The 19,151-nt window shown below is 48.7% G+C and overlaps 2 long non-coding RNA genes across 2 annotated transcripts; one reads left to right on the top strand and one right to left on the bottom strand.

Annotated features, from left to right (window-relative positions):
* The first annotated feature begins 2,022 nt into the window (after positions 1-2,022).
* On the top strand, positions 2,023-3,018 carry LOC114099955 (uncharacterized). Its single transcript, XR_003583969.3, has 2 exons — positions 2,023-2,595; positions 2,744-3,018. It is a non-coding gene; the product is annotated as an uncharacterized lncRNA (long non-coding RNA).
* Positions 3,019-7,521: 4,503 nt separating this feature from the next.
* LOC114099673 (uncharacterized) lies at positions 7,522-8,465 on the bottom strand. Its single transcript, XR_003583941.3, has 3 exons — positions 8,356-8,465; positions 7,789-7,984; positions 7,522-7,664 (listed from the first exon to the last, which is right to left on the bottom strand). It is a non-coding gene; the product is annotated as an uncharacterized lncRNA (long non-coding RNA).
* Between the last annotated feature and the right edge of the window lie 10,686 nt (positions 8,466-19,151).

The following is a 19,151-nucleotide window of genomic DNA, read 5'->3' as shown; positions in this document are numbered from 1 at the left end:
AGGCTGGAGACCTATCACCAAGCACTCTGCCGCCGAGCTGCACCCTCAGCCCTCATTTTGGCTTAAACTTGCATTTCCCAAGAGGTTGAGCCCTTCTCCTTCTCCCTTCTCCTCCTCCTCTTCCTACTTCTTCCTTCCAGGGATTGAACACAGAGAATTTAACCACTGAGCCACATTCCCAGCCCTTTTTTAAAAATATATTTTATTTAGACACAGGGTCTTGCTGAGTTGCTTAGGGCCTCACTAGGTTGCAAGGCTGGCCTTGAATTCTGGATCCTTCTGCCTCAGCCTCCCAAGCTGCTGAGATTACAGGTGTGCACCACCACACCTGTCTCCTTATTCTTCAAGACTGTATAATAGCAGCCTGTGAATGACCTCACGACCGCAAATTGTTCTATCGTGCAGAGCTGGGCTATGGGATCCTTGGCTAGACATTGCATTTCCCTCAGAGTTCTTAAATATTCCCTCCAATGAACTTCAGTTTGCTGTGTAGAAGCTGCTTTGTCATTAAAAAAAAAAAAAAATGAAGAACGTCAACAGAAATGTTTCACTTTCCAAACTGAAAAAAAATCCTCCCCATTTCCTGCTTCTCTGTAGTTCTTGTTCTCACCCCAGGTTGTATATTAATCAGAGAGGTTCAACCGAGGTTACAAAGTCCCCAAATAACAGCTGCGGAAACAGCCAGGAGGTTTTTCCCACCCAGCACCGTGTCATCCTGACTCCGTGGTGTTAGGGTTCGGGTTCCGGCTCCTTCCTGCTCTCTGTCTCTGTGTGGCCTCGCCTCCTGTGGGAGGCAAGGGTGGTCTCTGAGCAAGCCCTCCCAGGAGGCCGTTCTAGGTGGGACCCCCTGCAGTGGCAGAGTGGCTCGGAACCTCTGACTTGCAGTTGACAATGACCTCCAGTGATGATGCGCCACAGAAACGCTCTGACCGAGAGCTGCCCATGTCATCAAGGATTCTTTTTTCTCTCTCCCGAGTACTTCATCTAACCCACTTTGAATCCGGGGGCAGGGGGCTGGCTGCTCCCTGGAGCTGGTTATCCGAGGATGCCTTAGTGCTGGCCCCGGGAAGCTCCTGCTGACGGTGACTAGGGCCAGGCTGCAGGGTCCACGGCACGGAGGGGGCAGGGGGTGCAGCGCCGGGGCAGGGCTTGCGGAGGCTCCCCAACAAACAAAACCCAGAGCCCTGCCTGGTCGCTCCGATCGCACCCCCCGACACGGCCCAGGGCAGGGCTCCGGGGCGCCGTCCAACGCATCCTCTTTCTCCCCTGTCAAAGGCCCCGGGGGCTGCAGCCGCCCAGACACCGGTGGAGAGAAAATGGAAGGGATGCCGGGGGCCGTTCGGTTGGTTGCCTTGTTTTGCCGCGTTTGAGTCCGCTGGCCACCTGCCAGGGGCTGCTGGTCAGCTGCTGGGACTGAGGGGGACTCAGCCACCACGTTAGGTGGGGACTCACCACGGAGGCATCCGCAGGGCTGAACTTACCAACGCCCCCTTGTGGTCAGAACCTCACGCGGTGACCACAACTCAAGGCACAACTGTCAGTCACCATCATGTTGGATTTGGGGCTTCAATGTGCCATCCGTGTACTCAGTGTCCTCATGTTTCTTGGAGTTTTGCATCGGTTCAGCCAGTGATGCATTTTTGTCACCAAGCAGCTGCATGCAACCAGGCATCAAAGACTTGGAGAAGATGAGAAGACCCAAGGGGCCGGAGGAGCCATTGTTTCCAATTCCCCTCAGGAGATCCGTGCAGGAGGCTGAGTCACTGCTTGATAGGAGTCCCTATCCACCGACTCATCAAAATCAAATGCATCAAAGTTCAGGTGACACAGACGCTCCCCGATGATGTCTGCTGGCCACAGACTTTGTTCCAAACACAGTAGTAATTAAAGACCAAGGCCACCACTCAGCAGGCTGCTTCAAAGAGCCACTCACTTCTGTGGCTAGCTGGGAACACCTGGGGACTGACTGCAAAGATTTGAAAGCCCTGGGGAAGTCACTCTGGGCCTCCACAAACTCTCCTGGGTTTTCCTGTAGGGACGAGAAAAGGGTTAGAGAGCAGGCAGTGGGGGTGGGGGGCAAGGCTTTGGGGATGGCAGGGGAGTCAGCAGCCACGACCTTGGGGAAGCTGTCCCCGTCTGGGTGGTGTCTGCTTCTGGGGGGGACGTTCCCTGTCAGCCGTACCTGACGATCTCTGGCAGGGGTGCAGGTCTAGAGTCTAGAAGGGCCCTTTGGGGAGTGAGATGGGAACCAAATTCAAGGCGTTGGCGTTTAGCTGCATGTGGGTGGGAGAACTGGCGTGCCTTCCCCCGGGGGCCAGGACAGTCTTTCTGTGCCGTTCTCCTAGACTCTCTAGGGTTGGATTATCCTCGGTTGGTGGATCCTGAGAAGACGCCTGTGCTTGGTGAAAATGCATGTCGGCTCAGTGCATTAGAGCCTCGCCCCTGAGCCGGGTCTGGGTTTACGACCAGAGCTATGTGAGGTTCTGCAGCTGCATCTTGGCCCTCCTCGCACGCACAGCTTCTGTGCAACCAGGACACGCAGGCCACACAGAAGGAGGTCACGAGAGCGTCTTCACATCCCCCTGGAGGTGGCAGGTGAGTGAAGCCCCCTATGGGTACAGATGGCCCTTCAGGTAGCAGACACGTGCCACCGGAGACCTCATCATCTTCCCAGGATGATGACCCTGGTTATCAGTGATTTTAGTGGTTTTATTTTAGTCACCACCCCACTGTCTTCCTACAGGTTGTGTTGTGCCGTCTACTCCACCGTCAGCCGATGGGTGGGGAACTTGTAATACAGGAAGCTTCAAGGAGTCAGGAAAGACCAGGCACATCCGGCCCTCCGTGAATCCGTGCTTAAAACTGGGTTTACATCCCTTCCCAAAACTGTTTTGTTTCTCCAACTTGGGTGCATAGCATGGCTTATTAAATCGGTTATCAGAGGCAATTTGACTTGGATCAATCGTATGGAGCCAATTCAAACCGCATATTTTAAAAATATTTTTTTAGTTGTTGATAGATCTTTATTTTATTTATTTATAGGCAGTGCTGAGAATCAAACCCAGGGCCTCACACATGCCAAGCAAGTGCGCTACCGCTGAGCCACAGCCCCAGCTCAAATTGCATGTTAACAGTTTGTTTTGCTTTTTCTTTCTTTTCTTTTTTTTTTTGATATTTGTCAGTTATCAATGGACCTTTATTTATTTATATGTGGTGCTGAGAATCGAACCCAGTGCTTCACACATGCTAGGTAAGCCCTCTACCACTGAACCACAAACCAGCCCCCTGTTTTGCTTTTTTTTTTTTTTTTGGTTCTGCAGGATAGAACCCAGGCGTTCTCTACCACTGAGCCACATCTCCAGGCCTTTTGTTTTTTGTTTTGAGACAGGTCTCACTGAGTCCTAGAGGCTGGGCTCCTACCCCAGCCTCTCAATTTGTTGGGATGACAGATGTGCACCTCTGTGCCAGGCTGAATGACAAAACATAACTTGGCCATGGGTAAAGATTGGGTGAGAGTTCACTCATTACAATAATGCCACAACTGACAAGAGGACTTGGTGGTCTCTATTGCATGCAACCTTCCAACAGAATGGCTATATCAGGGCTATTAGGAGTTGCATGCCATTTCTGAAACACACATCAATAAAACTCACACAAATACTACTTGAAGAAAGTCCAGCATTATTCTTTGACAGGGTTTCTCATGTAATTTATCAAATAAGCCTAATAAGCTTTTTTTTTTCCTTGTTTTTTGGTATTGGGAATTGAATTCAGGGGCACTTGACCACTGAGCCACATCCCCAGCCTTATTTTGCATTTTATTTAGAGACAGGGCCTCATTGAGTTGCTCAACACCTCGCTTTTGCTGAGGCTGGCTTTGAACTCGTGATTCTCCTTTCTCATCTACCCAAGCCAGTATATTACAGGTGTGAGCCACCATGCCCGGCTCTAATAAGCTTGATACCTTTCTTTTTTAAAAAAATATTTTTAATTGCAGATGGACACAATACCTATTTTTATGTGGTGCTGAGGATCAAACCCAGTGCCTTCCACGTGCAAGGCAAGCACTCTACCATTGAGCTACAATCCCAGCCCTCTTTTTCTTTCTTAATATTTATTTCTTAGAAGTAGTTGGACACAATACCTTTATTTTATTTATTTATTTTCATGTGGTGCTGAGAATCAAACCCAGGACCTCACACGTGCTAGATGAGTGCCCTACCACTGAGCCACAACTACAGTCCCCCCATACCTTTCTTTCACAAGGTGAGAGACACATTTTTCAATACTTTCCAGTGACTCAACTGGAAAACTCCACAGTTAATTCTAATCCAAAAATATTTGAATTAACTAACTGATCAAAACAGGATCACAGGTCACCTTGAAATAATAGTCATTCATTTAACCAGAATGATAATTAAACACTTAAAAGATAAATACAGGCTGGGGTTGTGGCTCAGTGGTAGAGCCCTTGCCTAGCATGTGTGAGGCCCTGGGTTCGATTCTCAGCACCACATATAAATAAATGGATAAAATAAAGGTCCACCAACATCTAAAAAATAAAAAAAATATAAATACAGAAAGTTATATAGTTTTAGGAAAAATCTTAGCTTCCCAACAGAGGCCTCAGTCTTCTTAAGTGATCAAAACCCAATAATGGTGACAGGGATGCAGGGGATGATTGTTTAGTCCCTAGGCCAATTTCCTACCAAGAGTAGATTGACCTCCAAGAGGACATTTTTGCTTTAGCAAAAGGGACCAAATTCTAGTTTTGCATAAGTACACTTTCAATATAGAAAAACTTGTGATTCTAACTACATCTGGATTGATGACAGGTGACATTCCTCAGGAGGTCTCCCTCCTGTAAACCTCTCACTACCTTGTCTCACCCCTTGGTGGGGGTGTCCCGTGCACTCCAGCCTCTCCTCTTGGAACAAGCCATCATTCTGCTTTGGGACCAAAATCTCTCTCTTTTCCCCTTATCAAAAACACATCTTCCACGTTAGTGTCACTTATCAAAACAACCCTTACTTTGTCCACGTGCAGAATCGACCCCCTTGTTATTTCTAGTTTTAATGACCATATACTGATTTCAAATTACCAAAAAAAAAAAAAAATTCTTTTGAAAGGATGACGGGATCACTTAGGAAGCTTTGCCTAATTTACCTGTTCTTAGCTATTACACGTGAATTTCTCATCGAGTAGGTTCGCCACTGAAGGAATTCACGAAGCGCCACCTGAAACACACACACTGGGGGCCTATTTTTGGAGAAGTAGTACTCTGAGCCCCCTCCAAATGCCCCAAGCCCCGATCTACAGAAGGAGCTCACCTTTCCCCAAAGCCTTTTCCTCTGAGGATGTTTCTTCACCCCTGACCACGAGCCCATTCCAGCAAGGTCACTTGCCCGACCTGCCCCACCAGTGCCCTGACGACTGTCCGCCAGGTGGCGCTGCCGGCGGGAGTCGCTGAAGATGGCAGGGGTGGGGCGGGGACGGGCGGCGGTAAAGGACCCTGAGCTGCAAATGACCCAGGGGACTCATCATGTGACGCCACAGGACACTCATCCCCACCCCCGTGCGGTCGACTGTGGAAGGAACCCCTGCTGGGAAGGCGGGCCAAAGACTCAGAGCCACCGATGGGCACCACCGGTCCCCACAGTCCACCACGGGGCCACCGCGCTCCTCCGTAGATTTGGGGGCACCAGCCGCGTTCCCAAGGCCACCCAGGCAGCCGCAAAGCTCCAAGGGTCGGGGCTGTCACATGACCCGTGGGTGGCGCTAGGCCGGAAAAGGCAAAGTGACTGGAGCTCGCAGGCCCCTGCCCCAGGTGCCCATAGCACAGGCGTCTGACCCCCGCCAACCCGCCGCCACGAGGTTCAGGCCTCCGGCTCCACCCCAGCCCAAGGGCACCCAGAGCCTGGCGTGAGGGTGCTGTGCAGCCTCCCGCGCCCTCTCCCGGGGCTGGATCTGCGTCCTCCTGCCTGCGCTCCCGGGGATGAGCCTGCCCGACCGCCCCGCCCCGCCCTGCCCTGCCGTGCCCTGCCCTGCCCTGCCTTGCCCTGCCTTGCCTTGCCTCTGCACACAGCGACCAGGAGCCTCCGCCCACCTCCAGCAACAGCTGCTCATTGTAATCAGATTTCAGACCTAAATACCACCACTTACCAAGACAAAGATGGAGACAGAAATCCTCGAGGGAAGTCAAAATGCCAGACAGGCGTGTGGCAGTCACCTGTAGGGTCACCTCTCACGGCCTAGGCCGGAGGATCACAAGTTCAACACCATCTGACAACTGAACAATATCCTGTCTCTAAATAAATAAATAAAATGGTCTGGAGATGTGGCTCAGTGGTGGAATGCATGCTCAAGGATTAAAAAAAAAAAAAAAAAAAGCCAATGGTGCAGCTGGTTATATGGGCTTGTCTTTTGATTATTGTTCTGAACTTGTGATTTTGACCAAGGCACAGAGGTGGTTAAAGAAACAGATCGTGTTGATTTAATCTAAGGTCTTGATGCCACAGGACACACATCTTCCTCCCTTGTAAATGTAAATTTTTGTTTGTTTGTTTCTTTGGCTGTACTGGGGATGGAACCTGGGGTCTGGTAATGCCAGGCTGTACTCTGAGCTGTACTTTAGCCCTAAACAATTTTTTCCACCTTTGAAGTGGGAGAGCAAGAAAACACCTAGTAACTTCAGTTCAAGCAGAGGAGGGCAGGGGGAAGACAGAATGTGAGGTGAGAGCTGTCAATCAATGTAAACTATTTTCTCTAACCCATTAGTTATATAAGCTTTCCATTTGCCTTTTGTAAAGTCTTTTTAAAAAGACAAAATCAATCTTCTTTGAAATGTTTCTAGAAGCTTCTGCTCATCAATAGGCATCCCTGGGTGAGCAGAATTTTGGAGCCTACCTTTTTTAATATATGTTTAAATTTTGGCATTGGGGATCAGCCTAGGACCTCATGCATTCTAGGCAAGTGCTCTCCCACTGAGCTACACCCCAGCCCTTTACTTTATTTGTAGGCAGGATCTTGCCAAGTTGCCCAGACTGGCCTTGAAATTTTGATTCTCCTGACTCAGCCTCCTGAGTAGCTGTAATTACAGGCGTGTGCCACCACACCTGTCCGTGGCACGGAGATCCCCTCGACTAACTTAGCCAATGGTCCTGCTCTGCCCACCCAGCCACACACCTGAGGCCTTTCTGCAGGACCCTGTCCTGTTTCTGTCATGACTTCCACTCTTGCCAATGACCCATCAGAAGGCAAATCCCAAATGGTCACATGCTCTCTCATGACACAAACTAACTCTGGATTCAATGGGGACTCATTGTGGAAAAGGCAGAGTCCGACCTGAGACATGCTTATGGCTGTCTCTTTGGGTTCCCAAAGGGTTGGTGGCACCCTTCCCAGTTCCTCAAGTGTCATGTTTCTCACAACTAAAACACTCAGAGTTGTTCCAGAGGAACTGGGCTGCATGAAATAACCACACAAGAGACAGAGGTACCTTTTCCTTTGGGTCCTGTGACGGCTCCTCTGACCTTAGGGATCCGTGGAAAGAGAGAGCAAGTGCTGAACCCTTTTATTGAAGCCACTCAAATGAGGCCAGGGGTCAGGTTTCAGGGGGCTGAGTCTAGCTTCTTGATGTCTGCTGTCAGCAGGTTGACTGACATCTAGGAAGGCCACACCCAAAGGCAGAGCAAGAGAAGGGGACACACAAAGGGCGTTTCCATGGAACATTCTATCCCCAACAGGGCAAGGGGTAATATCACAAAGGGACAGGTGAGTGCAGCTCACCCCAGGGTCTGCCTGCTCAGGAGACTTGGCCTTGCTGTCCTAGCAGAAAAGAGTCTGGAGGTGCCAGACTGCAGTCATCTTTCAGGTCTCCGAGGTGCCTCAGGACTGGAAGGCGGGTAACTCAATGTGGCTGCCCACACTCAAGGGTCTCAAAGTTGCCAGCTGTGTCTTTGGGGTTATATGTTTGGGCACCGAACTATGAAAAGACAAAATCGCTACACATTGAAGATCTTGATCAGCTTCTATCCACGATTCTAGAATTGGGCGGCTTCAGAACCAGAGCAGGTTCAGGGACCCCCAGGGCTGCGACATGGTCAGGCAACGCTATGGACAGGCACTGGAAGCCGCGTCCACAGACAGCTGATTGGTTACAGCTCAGTGTTTCGCCTTTTTTGAGTCAGCTGGCTGCCTGCGATTGCCTGAGGAGGATTGGGCCCGGCCACGAGTACCGTCAGGTCCCTGCCTGGATCATTGGACTCCAGTAGGGAGGCGCCCTCAGGCCCCCAAGTCACCTAATTCAACGCCCTCTTCTCTTCCTCATGCCCACCTCTCCCCCCACCCACTTACCTCTCTGTGGCTCCTCTCAGTTATGCCCACATCACTTAAGGCTTCCAGGGACCCAGTGGCACCGAACCACTCTTTCCCGTCGGCTTTTTATCCTAGGTTTGCCACCCTGGTGTGGCTCCCCAGTCACCACCAACCCTGAAGAATCACCAAGGCTAGGAGGAGAGGCTCCTGATTGGCTCACCTGGGGTCACGTGTCCTCCCTTTGGGTAGAAGTGGTCAGTTTGCCTTCCGTCATGTTGATTGAGTCCCTCCACCAAGGATGAGGAGGATGAGGGGTTCTATTATCAGAGGAAAGAGCAAGAGATGCTCAGCTGACAAAGACTTCCGATGGCCTCTGTGCCATCTTTGTCACACTGGGCCGGCTGCTCTGGGCAGCTTTTTCCTGTGCTGCATGATATGAGAACAATGGGTAACGAGTGAGGTGGAGAAAATGTGCTCATCAAAAATTCCTAAGGGGAGCTGGAGATCGGCTGGGACTAGTTTGGCCAAAGGGAACATATCTGTGCCCCATGGATGGCTGGCTCTTCCTGGGGACAGGCAGGCAGGAGTGGAGGTACCAGGGGAAGGATACGGAGGCCAGGCTGTGCCTGATGTCACCTCCTCTCTGTGCTCTGCCTTGACCTTCAGTGGCGGGCCGACTCCTCACAGTGCCAGGAACACTGGACTTCTCACACTAATGAGAAAGTGGATTCCCCATGATGGCGTCTGAAGAGGGGGGGAGCCCACAGGCCTGGTGGGCAGCAGGACGGAGGAGAGAAGGGGGGTTTGAGGTGCTCCGGCCTGGCTGTCGGGATTCACGCCAAGTTTTGCTTCAGTCTGCAAGGGCCAGAGACCAAAGAGATCCCAAGAGCATAGGTCCCTCCAGTTTTCTGATCGGGAGGATGGTAACACCAGCAAGCGTTTCCCAAGCCAGCAACCAGTGCTCTCATCCCCACGCACCAGCTGCCGGGGGTCAACAGTTCAACCCAGTTCTGAACCTAAACTGCCCTTGATGGCCACCCCACGGGCTCAGGCCTTGGTCTTACACAGCATCCACCACTGTCCTGGGCCTCCTGTGCTGCTGACCAACTGTTTATAAATTGGGGGATCCAATGACCCCCTCCACTGGTGCATAATTTGCTCCACAGGCCCACAGAACTCAGGGACACACCTATTGACAGTTTATTACAAAGGATACAACTCAGAAATGGCCAGATTTAAACCCAGAAAATACCTTAGGGACTGACACTATCATTTTGTTATAGGCAACTATGGTGCCTGAGAGTCTCAACCCATACAATGGAAGCTCCTGGAACATTAGAAATAATTTAGCAGAACAATATTAGCATAATTTTTAAAAATCAAATCATACAGAAGAGCGAATGACTAGAAAGACTCCTCTGCTTTCCTCCTCCTCCCCAGCCTCTGCTTCCCTGGAGGCAAACACATTTATATCTGGTTCATTCAGCAATTTCCTCTTGCTATTTTATATGGGGGGGGGGGGGCACTGGGGATTGAACCCAGAGGTGCTCCACTGCACTATATCACCAGCCCTATTTAAAAATTTTACTTTGAGACAGGGTCTCAGTAAGTGCTGAGGATGGCCTCAAACTTACCATCCTCTTGCTTCAGCCTCCTGAGCCACTAGGATTACAGGCATGTACCACCGTGCCCAGCCTCTTGCTAGTTCTTAACCCATCTGCTTTGAGCATTACTTGTTGACTTCCTGTTTCATAGATGAAAATGTAGCTCATTCACACACCTCATTCCTCACAAGGTGGGTTAGTCAGTTTCTCTATTTTATTACTGTTACTGAGATCCTAGGATCTAGAGTGTCCTCCTTAAGGACTGCTGCTTCCTGGACTTTAAAAAAATACGCCTTGGGCTGGGGATGTGGCTCAAGCGGTAGCGCGCTTGCCTGGCATGCGTGCAGCCCAGGTTCGATCCTCAGCACCACATACAAACAAAGATGTTGTGTCCGCCGAAAACTAAAAAATAAATAAATATTAAAATTCTAAAAAAAATGCCTTTATTTTTATATTATAAAATACAGACATTATTTCATGATTCTGTACTTTGTTAGGTGAATGAATGTGAGCTACTACTTTTCTCAGCCTTCATTTCCCCATTTCTGGTCATAAACTCTTTTATACTGTCAAGGTTCACAGCAGAAATAATCTGGTCTATAACCATAATTAAAGATTCTACAATTAGCTTGTAAATTTGATTCTAAAAGCTGAAAAACTAGTCCCTAGTCCCTAGTGAGTTCATTACGGTGGCCTGCATCATTCCCAGTGGAGTGGACGTGTTGTCATGCCCCTTTGTTGTACAGCTTTTTAGTTTTCAGGAGTTTCTGATTGCCTTTCTTTTTTTCTCTTTGCCGTACTCATGTGTATCATATCTTCTTTATGCTTCAGACTTTCCATTCAGGTATTTTCTCTGCCTACCTTTCCTTGGAAACTTTCCCTAGGGACCTTCTCCCTCCTGTTTTTCCTAGACTGCTTCCTACTCTTTGGGCCTCTTACGTGGCAGTGTCTGGGAACGTCCCTGGCCTATTCCACTGTTTGGGACACATGAGGACTGGTTTCTAAGTGTGAAGGGAATTCTGAAGGTGACAGATTACCTGGGGTGCATGTTAGCTGATAGTGGGACAAAGGGATGTTTCTCCTGTGACAGATGAGGGAGCTGTCCCCGGGCTTCTTCAAAGGGTCCTGGCCCGAGAGGGGCCACCTCAGGGGTGACCCTGACAGAGCAGGGGATCCCTGATGTCAGGCTGAAGGGGGAGTTTTCAGCACCCAGTTAGAGGACAGACATTGCCCATGTCAAGAGAAGGATCTGGGTGCATATGCATTTCCAAGGATCTAAAAAAACTTTTCCATGAAAAAACCAGTAACCATCCATCCCCCCCTGGGCGTGTGGCTGCCAGTAGGCACCTGAACCTCTGAGCAGGTCAGTGCATTGTCCCTGCCCCTCCCCTGGCCCCACACCTTACCCTTGGGACTGCTGAGAGAAAGGGATGAGAGGATGGTGGGAAGGCCAGACCCCTTCCAATCTGGGCCTCCAGACCAGGGTCTGATCCAACCCGGGGCGGGAGAAGCTCCACGCTGGACGGGCATTCAGAACGTCGAGGGCGGACCTGGACCAGACCTTCAGTGCTGAGCACCTGGAAGAGCTTCTGTGGCTGCAGAGCAGTCGGGGAGGTGGGGGATCCGCCCCCAACCTCCTCCAAGGGGGTGAAGCAGCAGGTTCAGTGAAAAGGGGGTGTGGGTGCAGCTTGGCCTGTAGCCCTCTCCCCCCACTCTGAGGCATGAGGGAGGGCTCCTGGCTGCCCAGTGTACCCCAGGACTTGTCTCGGAGTGTCCCAGTGGCTCCCCTCTGGCTGGACTCCACACTTGGTGCTGGGATGCTGGGGATGAATTGGGCACTGCAAGGGGGCCAGTGCTGCTAACACGGGGGTGGGTGGGTGGGGGGTTGCTATAGCAACTCCCTGCAGAGGCAGAACAGAGGACATTAGAAGTCTGTCATCTAATGCTGCGGTTCAGGACCGCTCTGTGGGTCAGGGGTCGGCCAAGTTTCTGTAGAGGGCGAAGAGTTTAACCTTAGGAACCACACAGACGGCTGCCGTCTGCATTTCTTGCTCTCGAAGCCCAAAAGCAAACACAGATGCCGCCCTGATGCGTGAGCTGGGGTGGGCTCCAGTCCGACTCGATTTACAAAATCCACACTTTGTCACTTTGTCCTTTGGGTTTAAGTACATTTTAAATTTATAAAATCATATAAAAATAAAGCATTTAAATTTATGCTTTATTTTTGGGGAGATGAGAGTCTCAGTATGTTACCCAGGTTGGTCCTGAACTCCTGGGCCTGATCCTCCGGCTCATCCTCCCAAGTAGCTGGGACCACAGGCATGTGCCACGGTACCCCAATTCATATCCTTCTGTTCCTTAAGTTTATTTTCCTCCTTCAGTCTTTTACATCATTCGATTCATCCCAGACGTTATTGACTTTTGCAACGATTCTTTTTATATAATCCACTAATTCCTCCTAACTTCCCATTTCTTATTGCCAGCTACTGTTCTATCCTTGTGTATTTCTTTCTTCTTCGATTCTTATTTTTTTGCGGGGAGGGTACTGAGGATTGAACCCAGGAGGCTTAACCACTGAGCCACATCCCAGCTCTTTTTTATTTTATTTAGAAACAGGGTCTCGCTGAGTTGCCTAGGGCCTCACTGAGTTGCTGAGGCTGGCTTGAACATGATCCTCCTGCCTCAGCCTCCCAAGCCGCTGGGATCCCAGGTGTGCGCCGGACCTGCATATTTCTATCCTGTGCGTTCTCTCTGTGGGGCCCACGAGTTTTACATCAGGTGGTACACCTGCTGCCTGACCTTCCCCATACCTGCGAGCTCATACACCCTGATGGAATTGGTCAGTCTGTCTGGTAACAGGGACGGAGATGAGCCCCAGGCACCAGGAGACCATGGTCACCCTCCACACAGTGCCCAGGGCAGGGCAGCACTGGGGGAGGGGCTTCCCAGGTTCTGGGGGTTTCAGGGGGGAAGCCAGTCCACCCTCGGCCACAGCACAGTCTGGCAGCACCGAGGGACAGCTCAGGAGAGGCCGCAGGCGAGCTGCTGCCCGCGGACGCCCCAGCGCCAGGCAACAGCCAAGATGGAAGGAGGAGGTCTTGGGGGTAAATGGAGACGCACTTCTTAGAACCAAAAGGTGACGGGAAGGCCAAAGGGCTGAAGTGAGAGGTTGGCAGACCAAGAGCGCCCCAGCGAGAGGACTGGGGAGAGTCCCCCGGGCAGGAGAGAAGATGCCCCGTCTCCAGCGAGCGCCCGGCGCAGCGGCTCCAGCACAGAAAGGTCTGGGTTCCCCCCCAGCGCAGGGAAAGGCCCCGAGAGAAAGGTCAGAAGGTCAGATTATGGGGACCAGGAGGACGGGCTCCAAGGGTGTCAGGCTCCTCTACAGGATCAGCCGACCGGGCGCGAGAGAGCAGTGAAAACGCCCGCAACCCGGGACTCCGAATCCAGCCCGACTGGTGTGCAGGGGGCTGCGGCTCCGGCCCCAGGTGGCCACGGAGACTCACGGTGAAGACGCTGTGGGAGGAGGTGATCGAATTAGGAGAGAACTTGTGCAGTGCCGCGGCATGTGTGGAAGAAGGGTAGACGGAGGACGGAGACGAGGGTTTGCTTGTGTTGAAACATTTACAATCAAAGGAAAGGAAAAGGCTACCCATCCGCAAGGGCGAGCGATGAAAGTCCAGGTGACACCAACGCTTAACGGGGAGAGGGGAGGGAAGGCCCAGATAGCTTTGTACCCTACTGACTCATCAATATGCCTTCCCCCGTCAAGTCTCTGAGTTAAAAAAACAATAACAACAAAAGAACTATCATCAGGACAAAATTGGAATGTATGATTTTTATCAATAGAAAAAAATTTGATCCATCAATGGAGACAAGGGATGGGGGGAAAATTTTCAAGGAAAGTAAAACCAGACAGCACTGTGGATCCTAATACAACAGTCATTACAATAAATGTAAATGAATTGAATTCACCAGTGGAAATAGATAACTTCAGTTAGATTTCTTTTCTATTTGTGTATGTTGGTACCAAGGACTGAACCCAGGGGCGCTTAACCACCAAGCCACATCTCCAGACCTTTTTAATTTTTTTTTTTTTTTTTTAATTTTGAGATGGGGTCTCTCTAAGTTGCTGAGGCTGGCTTTGAACTTGCAATTCTCCTGTCTCAGCTTCCTGAATTGCTACAATTATAGGCGTGTGCCACTGTGTCTGACTAGCTTTCTTTTTAAAGATTCAAAAATCTGCAAGGTCTATTTTCTGAAAAAAGTTTGAAATCGTGCTGAAAGAAATTAAAGAAGTACTCAGGAGAATGAGGTGGGGATTGCAAGTTTGAGGCCAGGCTCAGGAATTTAGGGAGACCCTGAGCAACTTAGTGAGACTGTCTCAAAAGAAAGAATGAAGAGGCCTGGGGATGCAGCTCAGTGATGTAACCACTGGGTTCAACCCCCAGTCCAAGAAAGGAAGAAAAACAAACGGAGAGATGTTCCAATGCTGTTCTGTTGCTTGTTTGTATTGCAGAGGTGGGGATGGAACCCACGCCCTTGCACATGCTCAGCAAGCCCTCTACCACTGAGCCACGTCTCCAGGCCAACCAGCATTGTTAAGGTGTCAATTTTCCCTAAATTGCACTAAAGATTAAGTATAATCCTAGTCAGAATTCCAATCAGATTCTAAAATTCACATGGAAGAAACAGAAGAAGTAGAATGTTTCAAGAGCCCCGTCTCATTTGCCCAGGGAGGCTAGTGTATGCTGTGGCCACGATGCACACCGAAGTCTCAGTGGCGTCATGGAGCAGAAGCTCACTTCTCATTCACCCACGGTCTGGTGCAGATGGAGGTGCCGTCCTGGGTGGCGTCACTCAGGCAGTGGCTCACAGATCCAAGTGCCTCTCACCTATGGTACTGCTGCTCTCTGGGGCTTTCTTGGGGTCCAGCCTCCAAGCCAAAGAATGAAGGGGTGACCAGTGAGGAGACTGTGGAGACAGTTCGTGGTCATCCGTGGAACTCTGCCTCCATTCCACGGCCTGGCACCCAGTCACATGGCCTCGGCCTACGAGCAAGGGAGTCTGGGAAACGTGATTTTATTTTTTAATGCTCAGAAGAAGTCAGTGAGGTTGATGCCCTCGTGCCCAAGTCATTCCACGCACGTTTACAACAAAAGGAACATTCGCAGATGACATCATTATTTATGTGGAAAACTCTACAGAATCTAGAAAAGTAGAACTTGTGAGTACAGCAAAGCCACAGATCACATCATCGTGCGCAAACCCGTTACAAGTTTATATGCTGGTGTTATGGTTGGGATCTGAGGTGTCCCCCGAAAGCTCGGCTGAGACAATGCCAGAAGGCCCAGGGGAGAAATGCTTGGGTTGTGACTTAGTCTCCTGATAGGGATTAACTGAGTGGTGACTGGAGGGGGGGGTGTGGCTGGAGGGGTGGGGGTGGGGGGTGTCGCGGGGGGGGGGGGTGTATATTTTTGTGTCTGGTGAGTGGACTCTCTCTGCTTCCTGATCACCACACTCTTCCCCGAGCCGGCCTTCTGTGGACTAAGGCCTCTGAAACTGTGAGCTCCAAAATAAACTTTTCCTCCCCTAAAATTGTTCTGGTCAGGTCCTCTTAGTCACAGCAGCAAAAAAAAGCTGACCATAACAGCTGGTAACCAAGATTATCCAATGAAAATTTAAAAACAGTCTCAAATTTTAAATAACCTTTTAAAAGTTATTAGAATTAAAAAGTCTGACACATAAGGGCAAGCAATGCAGTCAATATTTAAAAACCAATTACTCTGGTACATACTAGCAATAAAAATGAAAAATGAAATTTAAAATATCCCATTTATCATGGTATCAAAACCAGAAATACGCAAAGGTAAGTTTAAAAAAAATAACACAAGTTCTATATTCTACAAAAGTATAAAATATTGCTAAGGGAAAATAAAGAAGACCTAAATAAATGAAGAGATGTACCAGTATTATTAAGATGTTAATATTCCCTAAATTGTACTAGAGATTAAATATAATCCCAGTCAGTATTCTAAAAGGATTCCAGATTTTATAAGGAAAAAGAAAATAATTAGAATAACCAGAACAAGTTTTAAAAAGAATAAGATTAGAGGACACTCATACCTGATTTTAAGGCTTCATAAAGCTACAAAATTAAATAAAATGTGGTGTTGAACAGACAGACACATAGATCAATACAATAGAATAGAGTCCAGAAGTAGACCCACATATATTTGGTCAACTGACTTTGCATAAAACTGCAAAGGAAATTACTGAACAAAGGACAGTCTTTTCAACAAACCATGCTAGAACAATTGTGTGCCTGTATGCAAGAAACAAAACAAAACAAAATCCTCAACCCATAGTTTGTATCATATATTACAGTAGTCAGCTTTCCATCACTATAACAAAATAACTGAGATAATCAGGTTATAAAGAGAAGAGGTTTTGGCTCACAGTTCTGGAGGTTCTGGTCCATGATTGGTTGATCCCATTGCTTTGGGCCTGTGGTGAGGCAGCACATCATGGTAGGAGTACACATGGCAGAGCAAACCCACTCACCTCCTGAGGACCAGGAAACAAGAAAGAGGAAGAGATGGGGTCCTACAACCCCTGTCAAGGACAGGCCCCAGGGACCTAAGAACCTTCACCAGGCTTGGCTTCCTGAAGGTTCTACCATCTCTCAATGGTGCCACCCTGTGGGCCAAGCCTTTAACACACGGGCCTTTGGGAGACATTCTATGTCCAAACTGTAACATGTGTAAAATTCAGACTGATTGTAGACATAAGTGTAAAACTTCAGTGTATAAAATTTTTATAAGAAAGCATAAAATACACCTTAAAAATTTTTTTTGAGAAGCTATCTCATTATCTCGCTCAGGCTAGTCTTGCACTATGGGCTCAAGTAATTGAACTACAGGTGTGCGCCACCATATCAGCTCATAAGTCTTTTTTTTTTATTTTTATTTTGGATTAGGCAAATATTTTTTAGATATGACCAAAAACATAATTAAAATTGAAACATTGATATATTTTTCTTTATTGTATTAGTCTGTTTTCTGATGCTCTGACACAATGACTGGGGCTGGGTAATATATATTTTAAAAAGAGGTTTCTTTTGCTCACAGTTTTGTAGGCTGAAAGTATATGATCAGGTGGTCCCATGGATTTGTTCTCTGGAGAGGCTTCGTGGTCCACCACAATGGTGAGAGGCCTCGAGGAAGAGATCCCATGGTGAGATAGGAAGCCAGAGAGATTCAGGTGCCAGGTTGGCTCTTTGTATAACAACCTGCTCTTGCAGAAACTAAGTTCCCACTAAAACTACATTAATTTCTTCCCAGAGCAGCAAGTACCCCAATGACCTCACCTCCTCCACTAGCCCCCACCTCTTGAAGTTTCCCCCACCTACAAATGCCACCACACTGGGGACCAAACCCTAACCCTAACACTAACCAAAATTAAAAATGTCTGCACTGAAAAAATAATTTATTCAGAAAAGATAAGCCAGAGTGGAAGACAATATTTTTAAAAGTCATATCTGATAAAGGATTTTATCTAGATGATATGAAGAATTCTCAAGTCTGAATAATAGTAAAACCTACAGTTCAATTAAAACTGGGCAAAAGATTCGAACTGACACTTCAGCAAAGAAGATGTACTGATAAGCACATGAAAAGAGATTCCGCATCAACTAGTGCAGTGGTGCATGCCTGCAATCCAGCAGCTCAGGAGGCTGAGGCAGGAGGACTACAAGTTGGAGGTTAGCCTCAGCAACTTAGTGAGACCCTGTTTCAAAAAGAAAACAAAAGAAACAAACAAAAAGATCTGGGGATGCAGCTCAGTGGTAAAGCAACCCTGGATCTAACCCCAAGTACCACCAAAAACAAAACAAACAACAAAAGCCTATCAGAATGGCTGGGGAAAAGGCTGGCCATATTGAATTTGATGGGGATGGAAAACCACCGGAGCCCTCACACACAGCTGGTGGGTGGTAAGTGGCATAACCACTTGGCAACAAGTGGAGAGTGATATATGTACTTACCATATGACTCAGCAACCCTGCTCCTGGGATTGTATCTAAGACAGCGAGGACTTTTGTTCCACGTAACCTGTGTGCAATCAGGCAAGGCAGCTTTAGTCATAATTGCTGCAAATCCTACCCTCCAACCGCTGAAAGGATAAAGAACTTCCTTCAATGTAGTATGATTCAGCAATAAAAAGCAAAGAACCAAGGATCCTCCCAGGAGCATGAGTGAATTTCAAATGCATCACACGAGAAGAATGAGACTCCAGATTCTACAGATGGGACGATTCCACTTCTAGGACACTCTGACAAAGATGCAGCCACCAGGAGAGACAGCAGCTGATTGGTGGCCAGGGACTAGAGGCGGGGGTGCGGGGGCTGACATATATGCGATACATGTGTCCCATCATGTGACAATATATCTATATCTATATCTGAGGGTCTAGGGTTCCAGTCCCTGTCTGGGTGCCAACTCCGGAACCCGCACAGCTGTCCATCGGAAACCTGAGGGGGGTGAGGGATGAAGGAAAGGAAGACAGACACACCTAGAGAAAACCTGGGCCCGTTGGTTCAGCCAAGCCCTGGAGAGGGCGGTCGACACCGGAGCTAGCTCAGCGCATTTACTATCCGGGTTTTTCATCTCCACCTCTATGTAATACATGTCCCACGATAGCGCTCACCAAGTTGTCTGGACTGGCCTCAAACTTTCAATCCTCTTGTCTCAGCCTCCAAGTAGCTGGAATTACAGGTATGTACCACCTTTCCTGGCTCAAGAAGGGTTTATTCTGGAATTCATTAGAAAACACATCAATCACTGGGCACAGTGGCACATGTCTGTAATCCCAGCGGCTCGGGAGGCTGAGGCAGGAGGACCGTGAGTTCAAAACCAGCCTCAGCAACAGCGAGGTGCTAAGCAACTCAGTGAGACCCTGCCTCTAAATAAAATGCAAAATAGGGCTGGGGATGTGGATCAGTGGTCAAGGTCCCCTGAGTTCAACCCCCAGTACCCCCCAAAAAAAAAATAAAAAAAAAACCTCAATCTAATTCTCCACACTAATAAAATAAAGGAGAAACTATGTGATAGCATGAAACAATGTAGAGAAAACTCTTGATGAGATTGTTACCTATTAATGAGACACATTATTTTTTAACTTTTGAATATTTATTCATTTTTATTTGTCCTACTCAGTTGTACGTGACAGAAGGAC

The sequence above is a fragment of the Marmota flaviventris genome, chromosome 9, assembly GCF_047511675.1.
Source record: "Marmota flaviventris isolate mMarFla1 chromosome 9, mMarFla1.hap1, whole genome shotgun sequence".
Taxonomy (NCBI): domain Eukaryota; kingdom Metazoa; phylum Chordata; class Mammalia; order Rodentia; family Sciuridae; genus Marmota; species Marmota flaviventris.
Note: the sequence above shows the minus strand (reverse complement) of the source record. Positions and strands in the feature narration are given on the sequence as shown.